This window comes from Melopsittacus undulatus, chromosome 2 (assembly GCF_012275295.1).
Source record: "Melopsittacus undulatus isolate bMelUnd1 chromosome 2, bMelUnd1.mat.Z, whole genome shotgun sequence".
NCBI lineage: Eukaryota > Metazoa > Chordata > Aves > Psittaciformes > Psittaculidae > Melopsittacus > Melopsittacus undulatus.
The window spans coordinates 34,876,033-34,891,396 of record NC_047528.1 but is presented as its reverse complement, the minus strand read 5'-3'; positions in this window follow the sequence as shown (position 1 = coordinate 34,891,396).

The following is a 15,364-nucleotide window of genomic DNA, read 5'->3' as shown; positions in this document are numbered from 1 at the left end:
ACTAGTAAAAACAAAGTGGAGGTATTAATTCAGTTCTGGATTGTGGTTTATGACGTGCTGGTATCATGTGCAGGACATTGCAACAACAAAAATGTTAGAGAGTAAAATTAATATTGAAATATCTTTAATTTCAAAAATTATTTATACAACTACATCACAGACATTCACAGAATTTACTTTTTTATCATTCAATGTGTAAAAGTATAAAACTTGAATTTGTTATCTGAGGAAAAATACACTTTAGGAAAAAGCTCCATACTTTTTACTTCAGTAGTTGCATAATATGTGCACAATAAAACAAAACAAAAAAGAAAAGGGATTTTATCAAGGAATTCTTTCCTATGGCTGAATAGATACCAACATAAAGAAATTAATTTACAAGAATTTTTTCTCACATTTCAATAAAAAATCGTTTGTAATGTTAGTATATCTTTACCACATTAGATCTCCAAAGAAACACCAGTGAGGATGAGCATTTAGTACAAATCTCTGTATGCATGAATTAATACTAAAGAGCCTTAACAGGCAGACACTTTTACCAAAAACCAGCACAATTTTAGTAGTACACATAATCAGCATGAACGTGGATGAGTACATTTGAGTTGTGTGAGTGGTACTCCTATCATTCATCTCTGAAGACTAACTAAACATAAAACGAAAATTTATTTTCATTCTGACAATTCTTTTAACTGTCCTTACTATCAAAGATTCTGAAGAAATAAAAACCACCAATTTTCAACAACAAACATGTAATTAAAGTCTCTGCTGAATACCTTAGTATATATGGAAGGGGAAAGAAATCTTCTGAATGTTCCTTTGCTGTTCATAGCAATCTTCCTTCAGAATGGGAGTTGCAGGGTAAATTTACTTCTTTCAAGACTTTGCAAGCAGTGCTTTCACTGTGTTTTAACATGATTTACTCCTGCTTCATTGAACAGAGTATCTCCACAGGTCCAAAACATAGCATAATATGATTAAGGTGATGCATATGATACAACATGATTCTTCTGACAAGGTAAATTTGACTGAAGAGTCAGATATGGATTACATATTTCAGTGCTGTCCTGAGTTCACGTATTTAGGGATTTTTCCTAGGAATATTTTACTCATCTTCACTTTTTTAAGGAGAACATCAAAGTGCTCCAGTCAAATTCAGAAGCCTCATTTTCATAAACCCACATGTTTCTTAGATTTCTGTCATATCCAGTAAAGATCTAATTATCATTTTCCTTAGACTGCCTTCCCTGGCATCATTATATTAGCAATATTTTCAACAGGAAGATATAGAGTATATGTCATTTTTTCCATTTATAATAAGGCTTCTTTATGCCATCACTTTAATGTAAAGCAATTGTAAAGAGGAATGTAAATTCACAGAACTCTTAATGCAAATGAGAAGCCAAAATAATGTGTTTAACATTTTCCAAGTTTCTGTCTGACCTTTTACTGATCATTCTCTATCATTTGTTAGATTCCATTAGACCTTGCATCAGAAGCAAAATGTTTTATTAATGACATATCTAGGTGCTGTTCTTGATTTGGGATATTCAAGTCATTTTTATAGGTTGTCTGAATATTCAACAAATGCAGTGCACAAGAGCTTTGAATTCACAAGGAAGTTACTGAAATTAATACGCTGAGCATCACACTATTATTTCTAAATCAGGTGGAAAATCATTTATTTTCCCACCCTGGTCCCATAAAATTCTCAGTATTTGATACTGTGTTTGTCCTTTTATCCATCACTGGGTTTCCAAGGAAAGGACTCCTCACCATCCTACATCCTCTGCCAGCACCTTGGCAATGTTTGCAGTCTGTCATCTTTCCCTCCCTAACCACCAACTATTTCTTGGTGTGAAATAACAGTGCTTCTGAGGGAGCTGAAATGAAACAGGAATGCCAGATGAGGAATGGCTAATGAATATGGCTCAGAAAGTGTCTTAGAAACAAAATTAATGTTCTGGGAGGCAGAAAAAATGAGTCTCCCCATGGCTGGTTTTTGGTTTCTTTGCATATCTTCTAACAAAGATCATTCTCTGTTTCTGATTCATGATACTCTGCTTTCACTGGAACATGTCTGGCTGAATTAGAATACTGTGAAAGATTCTTGCAAATTAAAAACCTTGAGTTCAACATACTGATAAATACTGCAATAAAGTTTCTGTTTGTTCCATTTCTGGTTCTACTGTAAAGTATCATTGTGTTGGCCATAACATTTCGGGGTTTCATCATTCAGCCTATTTTGTTTACAACAAACAACAGAACTAATATAATTACCAGAAAAACAGCTTGAAAGCATTTGCATTTGAATAGATAATAGTTTGGTCTTTCAGCATCAAAAACCTGAAGATTATAAAATAACCTATCAAAACCTAACAAAATGATTCTGTGAAATTATGACCTGTAAAGCATTCAACACCTTGATATTTCAACAGGAAACTGTCAGTAAAGGCAGACATTTCACACCTCTCAGGGTGATTGTTTCAAGATCACATTAGTCTAATGCACTTTGTGTTTTTATTAGTATGAAAAATGCGATGAAAAAGATGGCCACTCAATTTCCAAATGAGCCTTCCTGATGTACCGCTTTCCTAAAAAAGAAGAGAGTTAAAAGTGGCATATGAAAGCTAGGAGAGTGTGACTGGGAAGATTACATAGGTAGGACTTAATGATCTGAGTAGAAAATGAGACAATGACAGACATGAAAGGGAGAAAACACCTAGAAGAACACCTGGTAAGATCAAAGATGGCAGTCAGCGCCAGCTCCAGAGCTGTGGAGAAGTCTTCAGTTTAACATCTGATTAGAGTAAATCTAAACAGCACAACGAATGCTGTGCCACAAAGACACACCTGAGCTGACAAATTAAGTTTGTTTAATGGAAGTAGTATCACCAAGTTACCTCTGCTTAGGCTATCAAATCTCCTTACTCCATAGAAGCTATTTGCCTTTGTGGAAACACACAAAAATCCAGTTAGCTGTAAGACAGTTCAAACGCTTCTGCCAAAACAGTGAGGGGGACAGGGCAAGAGGAAAAGCATGAGTGAGTGAGGCAATCTAGAGGCCAAGGCAGGGCTGAGTGATTTCTTTTGATAGAATTAACAGTTTAAATTGGGTTTGGAATTATAGTCCCAGTATTAACCAGTGCAGAGGATACAAGGTATTTTAGCACTGCAGGCACACTAAAGGGTATACTATTTTATTGGGTGGCAACAGTCATCTTTAAAATTTGTTTCCTTAGCTGTTCTTTTACAGTGAGTTCTCAGTTTTGTGGGATTTTTTTTTCCATCATTCCTAATCTACCTAACTATTTCTCTTGTTAAAGGCAGCTTTGGCACAGAATTTCTTTATCTCAACCATTTCAAAGTCATTAGTAATTTAATTCTCCATCTCATTTATTAATGGACCTACTTTATAGTGGTACTGATTTTCCCCTGATACATTTACACAAGCCTATCTCATTCTCCTGCCATAACCTCATTAAGGGTGAGATGGTGGAGTTCAATTACAGACAATAGTAAGTGGTACTTTAAAGCTTCCAGCCATTCTGTATGTTAAGTTTATACTGTCAGTCAAGCCCAGGTCTGTTCAAATTTAGACATGTCATTGTTCATGATCAAGAACAAGCTCAGTGTCAGTTTTGACCATATTCAGGAACACTCCCAAAGGTAAAATTTCAGTCTCATGCTTTTTCTTCAATTTTCTGGACATAGCGAGAATGGAGGAGCTCAGTTCAGTAATTGGTACTTCCTAAGAATAGTGTGACTTATTGATTTAATCTAGTTAGCATCCACTATTCACCTGTACAGGTAACTTGTTCTTCATAGGCCAGTGAATGTCAGAAATCTGTATTTGCAAGAAGGCAAGCATATAACCCTCATTTCCTTGAGATACAAGGGCTGGAATCTTGCCTAGCATTTAAACAAACTGCCTGGATCTACAAAAGTCTCCTTCTCTCTGCTGTTGTTCGAATACATAAATTTCTATCTTGACACCTTTTCCTTTGTGACCATCTTTATTACTGCAAGAATGATCCAAATTGTAAAGTTTTTAACAACTCTTTTACTGGCCCACCTGAGTTTAGGCACCCTTTTAGGACTGAATCCAACCTATTTTTATTCCAATTAGGCCTCTTCAAAGGCATGCCATCCTGCTCATCCTTAAACACAAGTCTCTCTTTGAGATTCTTCTTTTTAATTTTTCCTCACAGGTCTTGCATTTTTCTTCCTACAGAATCACAGAATTCCACCATATCATATTTAACATATTTATTAAGTCTTTCCTATTTCCTTTCCTAGAAATTAATGGGGTTTTGGTGTTCTTACTAGTGGATCAGAAAAAAGTGGAAAAACCCACTAGGGGCCCTGTAAAATGACATAACAGAGTAGAAGAAATGTTGAATTGGAATGGACTTCTGCCACTCTTGTTGCTTAATCTCCCACTCACAACAGGACTAGTGCCAAAACTAGACAGCTGTGGTTTTGCCTAGTCCAGAAAACTTCCATATATTTTGGATTTTTTGTGGTTACTCTGGTATTGTTTCCCAGTTCAGTAATCCTTTCTTGTCTCATAGGCATAGGAACCACTGACCACTTAAACTCTGGTTTTCTGCTGGCATATAAATAACTATCGCAGTAATACTTCATATTCTGACAGCACTTCCAAGGATAGAGTACAAAACTTTCAGAAAAAAACTAACAAGGTCAGTATAAAAAGTAGGACAGTTCCCATAAAAGTTTAGTTATTTAAAAGTTATGTATCAAAGTATTGTAGGTTATATATCTGTAACTTATAGGCAATTCATTCTTCCAGTGGAATTTCCTTTGGCTCTCTACACAAGAGAGGTAGACACCACAGAAAAAGATCTAAAGGAGTCAGTAGCCTCTGAAGTAAGCTAACGACAATCAGCATGCTCAGCATGCAGTACCCTGAAGTGAGAAATGACTCAAGGCTTAATCAGAATAGAAAGGTGCCTAAGGCAGCTGTCTGCTTGGGGGGCAAGAGAAAAAGATATGCAAGTACAGCCTAACTAACTGCTGCATGTTTGGTCCCACTATGTCTGCATGCCTGCTTTACTTCTGTAAAACCACCAGTGGGGCTTGTGACGGCTGCAACCAGCTTACTCTGGACTTTGGGGGATGGATGGCAACATGGTAGCCAAGCGCTGTCCAGAATGGTGACCTAGACATCCTGCTGGTATACAAACATGACAACTAGTCAATCATCTTACTCCATAAATAGTGGACAGGTCAGGCTCTGTTGAGCTATCTTACATGGCAGCAGGCTGCACAACAGGATGTCCCTTTGAGCAGGGATTCCTCTTAAGATTACACCTCCAAGCAGAAAGATTCCTTGCAGCAACAGATTCTAAGTGATTAACAGCATGATGACTTCGAAATCTTACCTAAGATAGGGATCTATAGGTGATATAAAGGATTGATTGTGCACATAATCCTTCAGATATAAACTGCTGACCAAGTCTGATGCTAGAAGTGGATAGAGTCACATCTAGACTCCTCTCCAGTCAAGGAATTTAGAAAGCAAGGAGGTCCTTTCTGAACATCATGACAAAAGATGTGGATCTTCCTAACAGTTTTTTCTGACCCTGACCTCTGTAAGTTATCCAGCGTACCTTGACACTGAAACTTGCTAAACCACTGTCATAATTACCATTGAATTTGTTAGCTCACTGTTCTGTATCAGGAAAGTATGGTTTTGCTTCTTTCTTACAAGTAAAGTGCATGACTCCATCTGTTACAACAGTACAAAAGAAAATACCTCAGTGCTCATCAACATGGCCATGAACATTTATACAGTCAATCAAGATTGAACTCTAGCTTTTTTCATGCAGCGACAATTATACAAAGAGAATAAAAGGCCCTTATCCTAATGAACAAAATCTTGTTACTACGTGAATCCCTGCTAAGTTCTTCCAACAAACACAAAATTTACCCTTACCTGCGGACCCCTAATTACACCCAGCTATTCATGCCTCCAAAATAGCTACAATAACCACATCTACAATCAGCTTGTAATTCAAGACCTGCATGGATCACACAGCTGACAACAGCTAATTCTGATTAAAAACACTGCAGAAAAACTGGCAGGTTCCACTGTGAACCCTGATTTCTAAATCTCTGTGACTCATCCAGTCTATTTTTAGATCAAACTAATTTACATGAGAGTGAAAATCGGAATCAAACTTGTAAATTTTTTAGATGAGGTGCAATATTTTTTATAAACAACCTGGCTTTTTGTCTTATTTTAATTTCATAGGGATAGTCATAAGTCAGGGAATGAGGATGTGGCTCTTGTCGAGGGAATTCACTATCTCTCCCCAGATTTACTTTGCTTTTAATAATTCTGAGGGAAGTCATTATACATTGAAAGGTAAGTGTTGAAAAGTCAAACCTGGAAAAGCACCCTTTTAATGCTAGTATTAAAAAGTGACTTGAGTATGCACAAATTAACTGTTGTCATGGTTCATGTGAAGGAAGGTTCTGGCTCCCAGATTCATTTGCCAATTAACTTATCCTTTATCTATATAGCTGTGGAACAAAAAGTCATATGAAAGAGTAACCCAGAAAAAGACAGCCAAGAGTCAGAAGTAGTTCCTGAATAAAGGCATGTCTTTAGCCAGGACTTGGCCAAAGTTGAGACAGAGTGCAGGTCATTGGGAGGCCAGTAGAAGCCTGTGTCAGCCAAGGATTCAGAAGGGAATATTCTATTGAGAATGCCTTAGTTTTCCTTGTAGAAAACTTAGCAAAGCATACTCTTTTTCCTTTAAAAGGTGTCCAAAGGAGGTAAGGCCACATGTTTTGCAATATAGTGCTCCAGTACTTAGATATCTTGCTCAGTGAATGTAAGACCAGGCTAGTTCAGAGTTCAAACCACATAAGGTGCTTTCCTTTCAGTATCTGCAGGAGCCAGGCTGATAGCAGAGAATTGGCATGAAATGATTTTTCCTTCTATTTATATGTGCTTTCATGCAGGGCTGTCTGGGATCACTGACTGTGAGCATGTGCAAGTGGGTGGGAGGAGAGGTGCATCTGGAAAGCTCTTCTTGTGAGCACTCCCGAATAAAATATCAGTAACAGCCCCAAGGCATGAGATAAGGACTGAAACACTAGATCCAGGACCCAGCCATAATGTCATCACTGAACATAGTCAGTCTGAGTCTCTCCACAGGGAGAAACAAATATACTTTGCCATCCAAGAGCATTTTCTAATTTTAGGAGACTCTAACCCATAAGGAAACCATGCCACCAAGCACGAAATTGTGCCACATACTCAAGATTTGTGAAAGCACAGTTCTTTTGTTTGAACTATCACACAGGTGTTTCAGAGAAAGAACCTGAGACACACCATATAAACAGCCTTACGAGCTAGGAAGTGACCCACAGTTTAGATGTGTATATATTTCAGGATGGCTACTTAACTAGATGCATAAAATTCTAACATAGAATCATAGAATAGTTAGGGTTGGAAAGGACCTTGAGATCATCGAGTTCCAACCCCCCTGCCATGAGCAGGGACACCTCACCCTAAACCAAGCCACCCAAGGCTCTGTCCAACCTGGCCTTGAAAATCACCAGGAATGGAGCGTTTGCCACTTCTTTGGGCAACCTGTTCAAGTGCCTCACCACCCTCACAGTAAAGAACTTCCTTCTTATTATCTAACCTGAACAGATTATTTATAAAAACAGAGAACTGTTATTTTCCCAAACAAAATTTCACACTGTACCATTGATGGAAGAAGAGAAGTAAAATGCAGTTCATGCTGTAGGTTTTAGAGCTACTGCTCAGACTGCAATACTATGCATTCAGACAGCATCACTCAATGATCAGCATGCACAAACTGATATTTAGGGACAACCATGAAACATGAAAAAGCATGAACATGTTTTGCAAGCAGGACTTTCAGAATATAAGCTAAACAGAATCTAACTTTACAAAAGTGGAAATGTTACAGTTGTTCAGAGGTAAATTATCCTCTGAGATGATTTATTTCTTCACAGAGGACAGCTAATTCACTGTGATTTGACCTCCTGCCCCTCTACTGACATGTACTGAATGCAAGTCTAGCCCAAGGGTAATGAATGGTGTTTGAATGAGAGTTGTTTTACACCAAATTGTGACAAGGGTAATAGCATGTCACTGAGACTACAACAAATGTCAGCAAAAGGCAGAAATCATAATGACTTTGGAGTAATCATTATTTGCTAGTGGAAAAACTGCACAGGTTAATTTACCGCACCTATAGTATGAATATGGTACAGCTGAATGGTGGTACAGGTATTGTGTCATTGCTCACTAGTCTTACCACATAAAATCCCAACTGATGTAGCAAGTTACATAATCAACTAGTACAATATTATTTGCTTTAAAGAACTGTATTAAAATTCATTTTGCATCAAGTCCTTCAATCGTGATATGAATAAAAAACCCATGACACTGATTATGTATAGAATTCTTATACAAAATCCTGGCATATAAAAGGAACACTGAATCAAACCCAGGAATTCAGATTATATGAATACACAGAGAATTTGGTTTATATGCTTTAAAAAAAAAAAAGAAGAAAAGAAAAAGGAAAAGATGCAGGAAAGAAAATAATTTCTAATTAAATGTGATTGTTACTTTAATAAATAAGCTCTACCCAGGCTGCTTCTGACAGACATTTTACTGAAGCTGACGCATCTCTTGACAGATCCCCACATTGTTCCTCTGTCCTGGCACCCACATTTCAGTCCTAACCAGATTGGGTCTTTCCCAGTCATTTTCCCTTGGTGCACAATATGGAATAATAAAGATAAGCCTCAGAACATAGAAAACCCGTACCTATATGCTAATACTCTTATCAACCTGCTTACCCTTAAAGGCCATAATACCCTGGAGCAGCTCATTTGGGAGAGTTTGTAGGATCAAAGACTAGCAGCCCGCATTTTTTTTTAAAGGACAAAAAATGGCTGTCCATGACAAATGAGAGACATTAAGTGCTACACTTTTAGTCTGTGCAGCAGCAGAGGCTATTCCGTACTAGCAAAAGCAGTAACTATAGCTAGAACTACAGCAAACCCCCATTTCTAGCATGACACACAAAGGTATGGTGAGTTATCAAAAAAGGTCATTTATTGAACTGGAGGCAATCTGTAATCAAGATTTCTTGGTCTACAGATCGTTATCATAATCAGTATGTCAGCAGGTGAATTAGAAATGTATCCACAGTATTGCCATAAGAGGGAGGGAGAGCATTACACAAAACAAGCACAAGCCATTACTAGCTGGCATCTAATTTTTCAGCAATATCGAACCTTTCCTAAACCTGGAACTGACTTTTTTAAAAGAGGAAATTCCAAGGCATAATTAGATCTGGGGTTTTGAGTTAGACTGCACAGTCATTTAAAATAATTATAAAAAATACAGAGTTAATCCTGAGATGTGAAACCATCAGGAAAAAAAACTGTGTTATAAAGATTAAAATAGAAAAATAGTGGGTGAAGCCAAGATTTATGTCCAGCAGCCAGGCTTTATGTTTAAATTAGCTAATTCATAATGAGATGGCCCTTTTTATAGTGAGCATAAAGGTAAGAACAGCAATGGTGCTGAGGTATCTGAATCAATATAGCATTAGAATATTGGACAACTCAAAAATCTTGTGTAGGGAGTGCCTACATCTTAGGAATTGCCTACATCTTAATACAATCACTGTTCACTTGATAATGAGAAAGAATTTCTATTCCTTTCTGCATCTTATAATGCCTGTACATTGTGGATTTTAAAGCCACAAATTTGATTTACCAGTGTTTTTTAAGAGAACCTTTTCTGGGCTCAAAGATGATGATAATTATTGCGAGCATCTGAAGTAATACAGAACCCTTTAAGCAAGAAATGAGCATTAAAACAAGAAAGAAGGTCTAGAAAAACAGTACTAGAATTAAATACGCTGCCTTTGCTTTGTTTCAGAATGTATTTTCTAGCTAAAAATTAATATCCCATTTCTACGAAATCAGAGCTTTTGTCATCTAACTGCAAACTTCAGACAGTGCCTCTAGAATAGAGGTGGGTAAGACTTAGGATGAGTCTTGAATATCCAAGATAAGAAAGAGGACCTCTTCACTGAGTCATGCTTCTGAATAGTTTCTGTAGGATATGGATCTAAGCACCTTTGATACTGTTGTGTAGCTTGTTTAGACTGCTTATGACACAAAACCAGAGAAACTTGATTTGTAATGATTGAATAAATTAATGAGTGTCTAGTCAGTGTACCTGGTACAAAAACCTGAAGTAATGAGCCTCAAGTGTTAAAATAGTAATGCAATCACAAAATAAAATATAGACAATGTTTTCTGTTGTTTTTAAAATCACCCTTCCATCTAAAAAGCAAAGAAAGCAAAAGGTTGAAGCTTGTAATATTGACAGGTCTCAGTTAGCAGCCAGAGCTTCATACCTCTCTTTGTGTCCATGAATTTATGCTGACTTACACAAAGCCAAAATTAATCTTTTCTTAAAAGGTAATATGTGTCATGGAAGTGCTTTAATTTTCTTTCAAATAGACATCTTCAGCTCTGTTAACTCTATTGAATTCCACTCTCTATTATCCAGGTCATATCTCATTTCCCAGTTCCAAACATCCATCAAAGACTGTAAAAGGTTCTGGCTTATTTTACACATTTTTAATGATGTTACAAAGACTGACATGACACAAAATTCAGTTTGTAAAAATATAACAAGAAAATATTTTAATGTCAGTGCCAAGCATGGTCACATAAATGTACTCATCACAAAACTATTAAATTAGACTAGCAATGATTTTAAAGGAAACAAATGGCATTATCTCTCAGCCATAAAGAAAATAAATTAAAAAAAAATCCAACCCAAAAACCCCATGGACAAAAGGAACAAACTGTTTTCCACTTTAGTAAAAGGTTTTCTGGAGCAGCTGTGCAAGTTCCCTGGTTGTTGTGCGTCTTCCTTGTTTTACTTTTTCTTTTGTAATTTTACTGTTTTGTTATGCCAACGGATAACACAATGTGGGGCAGAGCATTTGCTCACTCTCAAAACTAGATTAATTTGATTTCACAGTGCACTTAAATCATACAGAGATGTCAGAAGTTTCTCTGAACTAAGGCAAAGAAAACTTTGAAATTGATAAAACAGAATGGCAAAGGACAAGTAAGAATATTGCCTAGGAAGAAAATTTATACCAAGACCTATAGTATATTAATCAAATAAATAGCCTCAGCACAATAAAAGCTTTATTAAAAGATTGATGACAATATGCAGGCAACATATTCTGAATCTCCACTTTCTCTGATATTGAGTGGTTCTTAATGACTCCCAGCAAGAACTTCACAAAATAAATTCTATGGCTACTAGCAGAAAATTATGCTACAGTATAATTACAAAAACATGCAGCACAGAAGGCAAATAATAGAAACTCTTAGTATCACATAATAATATAAATTTCATACATACATATAAATTCTAAAACTTTAATATTTTATATAAGTAATAGTGAATTGGTTAAACCTGTAATGTTTGGATAGTAGTCAATGACCATGAATCTTAACTCCCTGTTTTCTCAAAACTTTAACAAACCTTGATTGGAAACTTTGTTAAGAATTTCAATTTCCTTTGCTATATAGTAGCATCTGAAAAAAAACTTGGATTATTGCACAGAAATTAGTGTTCTTGCATCATCTCATAAGTGTTACTGATCTCTTGACAATGCTCATTTTTATCCTGGAGGACATATAGGAAAATTCTATACCTGCGTGAACATCTTCTTAAGATCTTCTTGATCTTGCTTTGTGGGTTGTAAGACTAGTACACATCATACTGTATTATGTTTTAAGCATCCAACTTACCTTAGGAAAGGCACGTACTCCATCGCAACATCTGAAAAATGGAATTGGTTTTCCAGGTCAAAAAGCTGGTTTACTTTTTCTCAGTTTACTAAGATGGCAGAAAATGTAAAGTTCTTTACAATAGGACTTTGTATCAGAAAGATACCAAATCCTATGGTAATGAACAACTAAAATGCAACATATAGTCTGTAATTTCAATTACACTTAATCTTCAATATTTACACTGCTTTTAACAGTGTCCACATTCTTACTTTACTTTCCTTGGGTCAGCAGTCTGTTTACCAGATTTGAATGAGGATACCTTTTAGGACTGTTACTAGTACATTCTTTTTCCTTTTGGCCTAGCAAGTAAGTAACTGTATTTATTTACACAGTATAAAACAAAGGAAGATGTGGGGGATTAACACAAGATTAAAAGTGTTTGTTAGTGGGGTTTGGTTTAGAAACAACTATGTATGTTCTGCATTATCTCATTTTTGTGATTATCAATGCATCTGTAAATAGATTGAGCCATTAGACAGAAATTAGGGGATTAAAACATTCAGGAAATTTCTGTATCTGCCTGTAAAAATGATAAGGTTTAGTGGAGGGGAAAAGAAAATGACTTCTTCAGTGTACTACATGCAGTATTCTGAGCACATATGAGAAGAATTCTGCTTCTCTTCTCTAATGACAACCTAATTAAGAAGTTATATATAGACAGATAAAAATGTTCTTTACACAAAAAACAGTGTAAGGGAAGAACGGCTATAAACAACACTAATTAAGTAAGATGCCTCAAAATTTTAGAATCATAGAATCATAGAATAGTTAGGGGTGGAAAGGACCTTAAGATCATCTAGTTCCAAGCCCCCTGCCATGGGCAGGGACTCCTCACACTAAACCATATCACCCAAGGCTTCATCCAGCCTGGCCTTGAACACTGCCAGGGATGGAGCATTCACAACCTCCCCGGGAAACCCATTCCAGTACCTCACCACCCTAACAGTAAAGAATTTCTTCCTTATATCCAATCTGAACCTCCCCTGTTTAAGTTTTAACCCGTTACCCCTTGTCCTGTCACTACAGTCCCGAATGAATAGTTCCTCTCCAGCATCCCTGTAGGCCCCCTTCAGATACTGGAAGGCTGCTATGAGGTCTCCATGCAGCCTTCTCTTCTCCAGCCTGAACAGCCCCAACTTTCTCAGCCTCTCTTCATATGGGAGGTGCTCCAGTCCCCTGATCATCCTCGTGGCCCTCCTCTGGACTTGTTCCCACAGTTCCATGTCCTTTTTATGTTGAGGACACCAGAACTGCACACAATACTCCAAGTGAGGTCTCACGAGAGCAGAGGGGCAGGATCACCTCCTATGACCTGCTGGTCACACTCCTTTTGATGCAGCCCAGGATACAGTTGGTTTTTGAACCGCTGACCACAACTCTTCATGTGCTCCACCTATCAAATTGATGTCTCTCCAATTTAGAGACAGGGATGTCTGTGGGACAGTGTCGAACGCTTTGGTGTATTCAGACAGTATTGATGATGCATGGCAAATAAACCCACACACGGACAATGTCCAGACCCTTAATTCACAAAGCTGCATGCCTCAGAAGGAGTCTTTGTGTTGTAAGGGAACATCTCATGTTAAAGAACACTCTCAGTTTTCCTATTTTAAATGAACAAGGCAATCTTTTGGCTTTTTGCTATGTAAGAGTTTTCTCAAAAACAATTAAATAAACAACAATGATATTGACATTAAAAATGTAACTAACACATTGGGGATAAAAATAACTCGCAGATCATGCAAAGTTTAGTAGATTTGACTCAAATTATTGTCTTTGAAGCCAAAAAGATATATTTCTCCCAAGTTTTGGCTTAAGCTTCAAACTTGAACATCTCAAAAGACAACTCTATTGAAAAACACTGAAGCTGGACTACTTTAAAACTGTGCCTAATTTCAGTTAAAATACTTTCTTGGTTTTTAAGGAATTCAGGTTTACCTTTAGATGTTTCTCTTCATTTAATGTATTATATCAGTGCTGGGGAAAAAAAAAAAAAAAAAAAAAAAGTTGTGACAAATCACTATAGATTATTGATTTCATTAAATCAAGGGCAATTTATGCTGAGATTTCAACTAGTGACTCATATGCAACATGAGTTGCTTATGTTGTATGCAACAATAAGAAAGGGGTAGGTTTAGTTCAGAATCACAGACCATTCTTTATGATGCCAGCAACAACTGCATTGATGACATTCCCTGCTCTGAGACTGAAAATTAAAAAATACAGCACCCTAACCACACCACTCATTTCGCAAGTATACCATTTGCTTCAGGTTCTGCTACATATAGAGCCAGTGATCCATGGTTGTAGCAGATGTAACAGCAGATATCACTGAAACTTTGTCAAGCAGGAAGACTTCAACCATGCACAATTTTGCTTAAGAAGTACTTTGAGGAAGTCCTGATCCTATTCTGTCGTCCTGATGTACCACAGAATTCTGGCTTTCGAGTTAGAGCTGCATGAATACATTTTCCTTATAATTATTTAGATAGTACCTGCATACTTCAAAGCATACATGTGGTACAGCTCTCCTAACAATTATTCTGACAGATTACCAAAGTTGATTGAATGCAATGATTTTAATATACTTCTGTATCTACTTGAAGATTTCATAGCTCCATGAAATCTACATTAGTCCCTTGGCCTTTCAAGTGCTCCAGACCCCTTAGCGGCCTTCCATTGAACTTTCCCTAGTTTGTCGGTATCTCACGTGTTCTATGAGCCCTAATCTGGACACAGTACTCCAACAGGCCTCTTCTCAAGTGCTGAAGAGAGATGAATAATAACTTGCTGGAGTTTTTGCCTGTATCAGTGCAGCCCAGTATGTATCCAGAATTCCTCTCTCCACAAAATCAACATACTTGTTTTTGTCAAATTACTGGAGAATTGCTCTAGTCATCATCACAACTTCTGAAAGATGATAGTGGCCTCACAATGACAGCAGCCAGCTCGCTCAACACCTTTGAATAGATCATTTGTGTATGTCCAGTTTACTGAATTAATCTCCAACTCAAATCTTTTCCCATGGGTACGTCTCTCCTCTGGACTTTGCTGACAAAATCATATATATAATGGATATCAGCAGGAATTTGTGAGCTGACAGCATGTCCTCACTCTCTAGAGTGATACACAAGCTGCATTAGTAGCGTCTGTCAGTTGTTCCAGAAGAGATTATGAGATGGACAGGGAAAAATGCTGGGCAGTGTTCTTCCTTTGGCAACTGTCACAGAAAGTACCAATGTTTTATTTTACAGTAAATCTGGAAAAAAAAAACCTTTTTTATCTTGTTCAGGCCAGTAAGAAATAAGTCTAACATTCCATCTTACTGTTTTATTTTAAAATAGGAAATAATTGGTTTGTTTATATGAGTTGGTAGTGCTGTTGCCCTTTTATTTGACAGCCCTGCTTGTAGTGCACTACTGCAAATTTCCAAGATATCAGAGTTTGTTTTCTT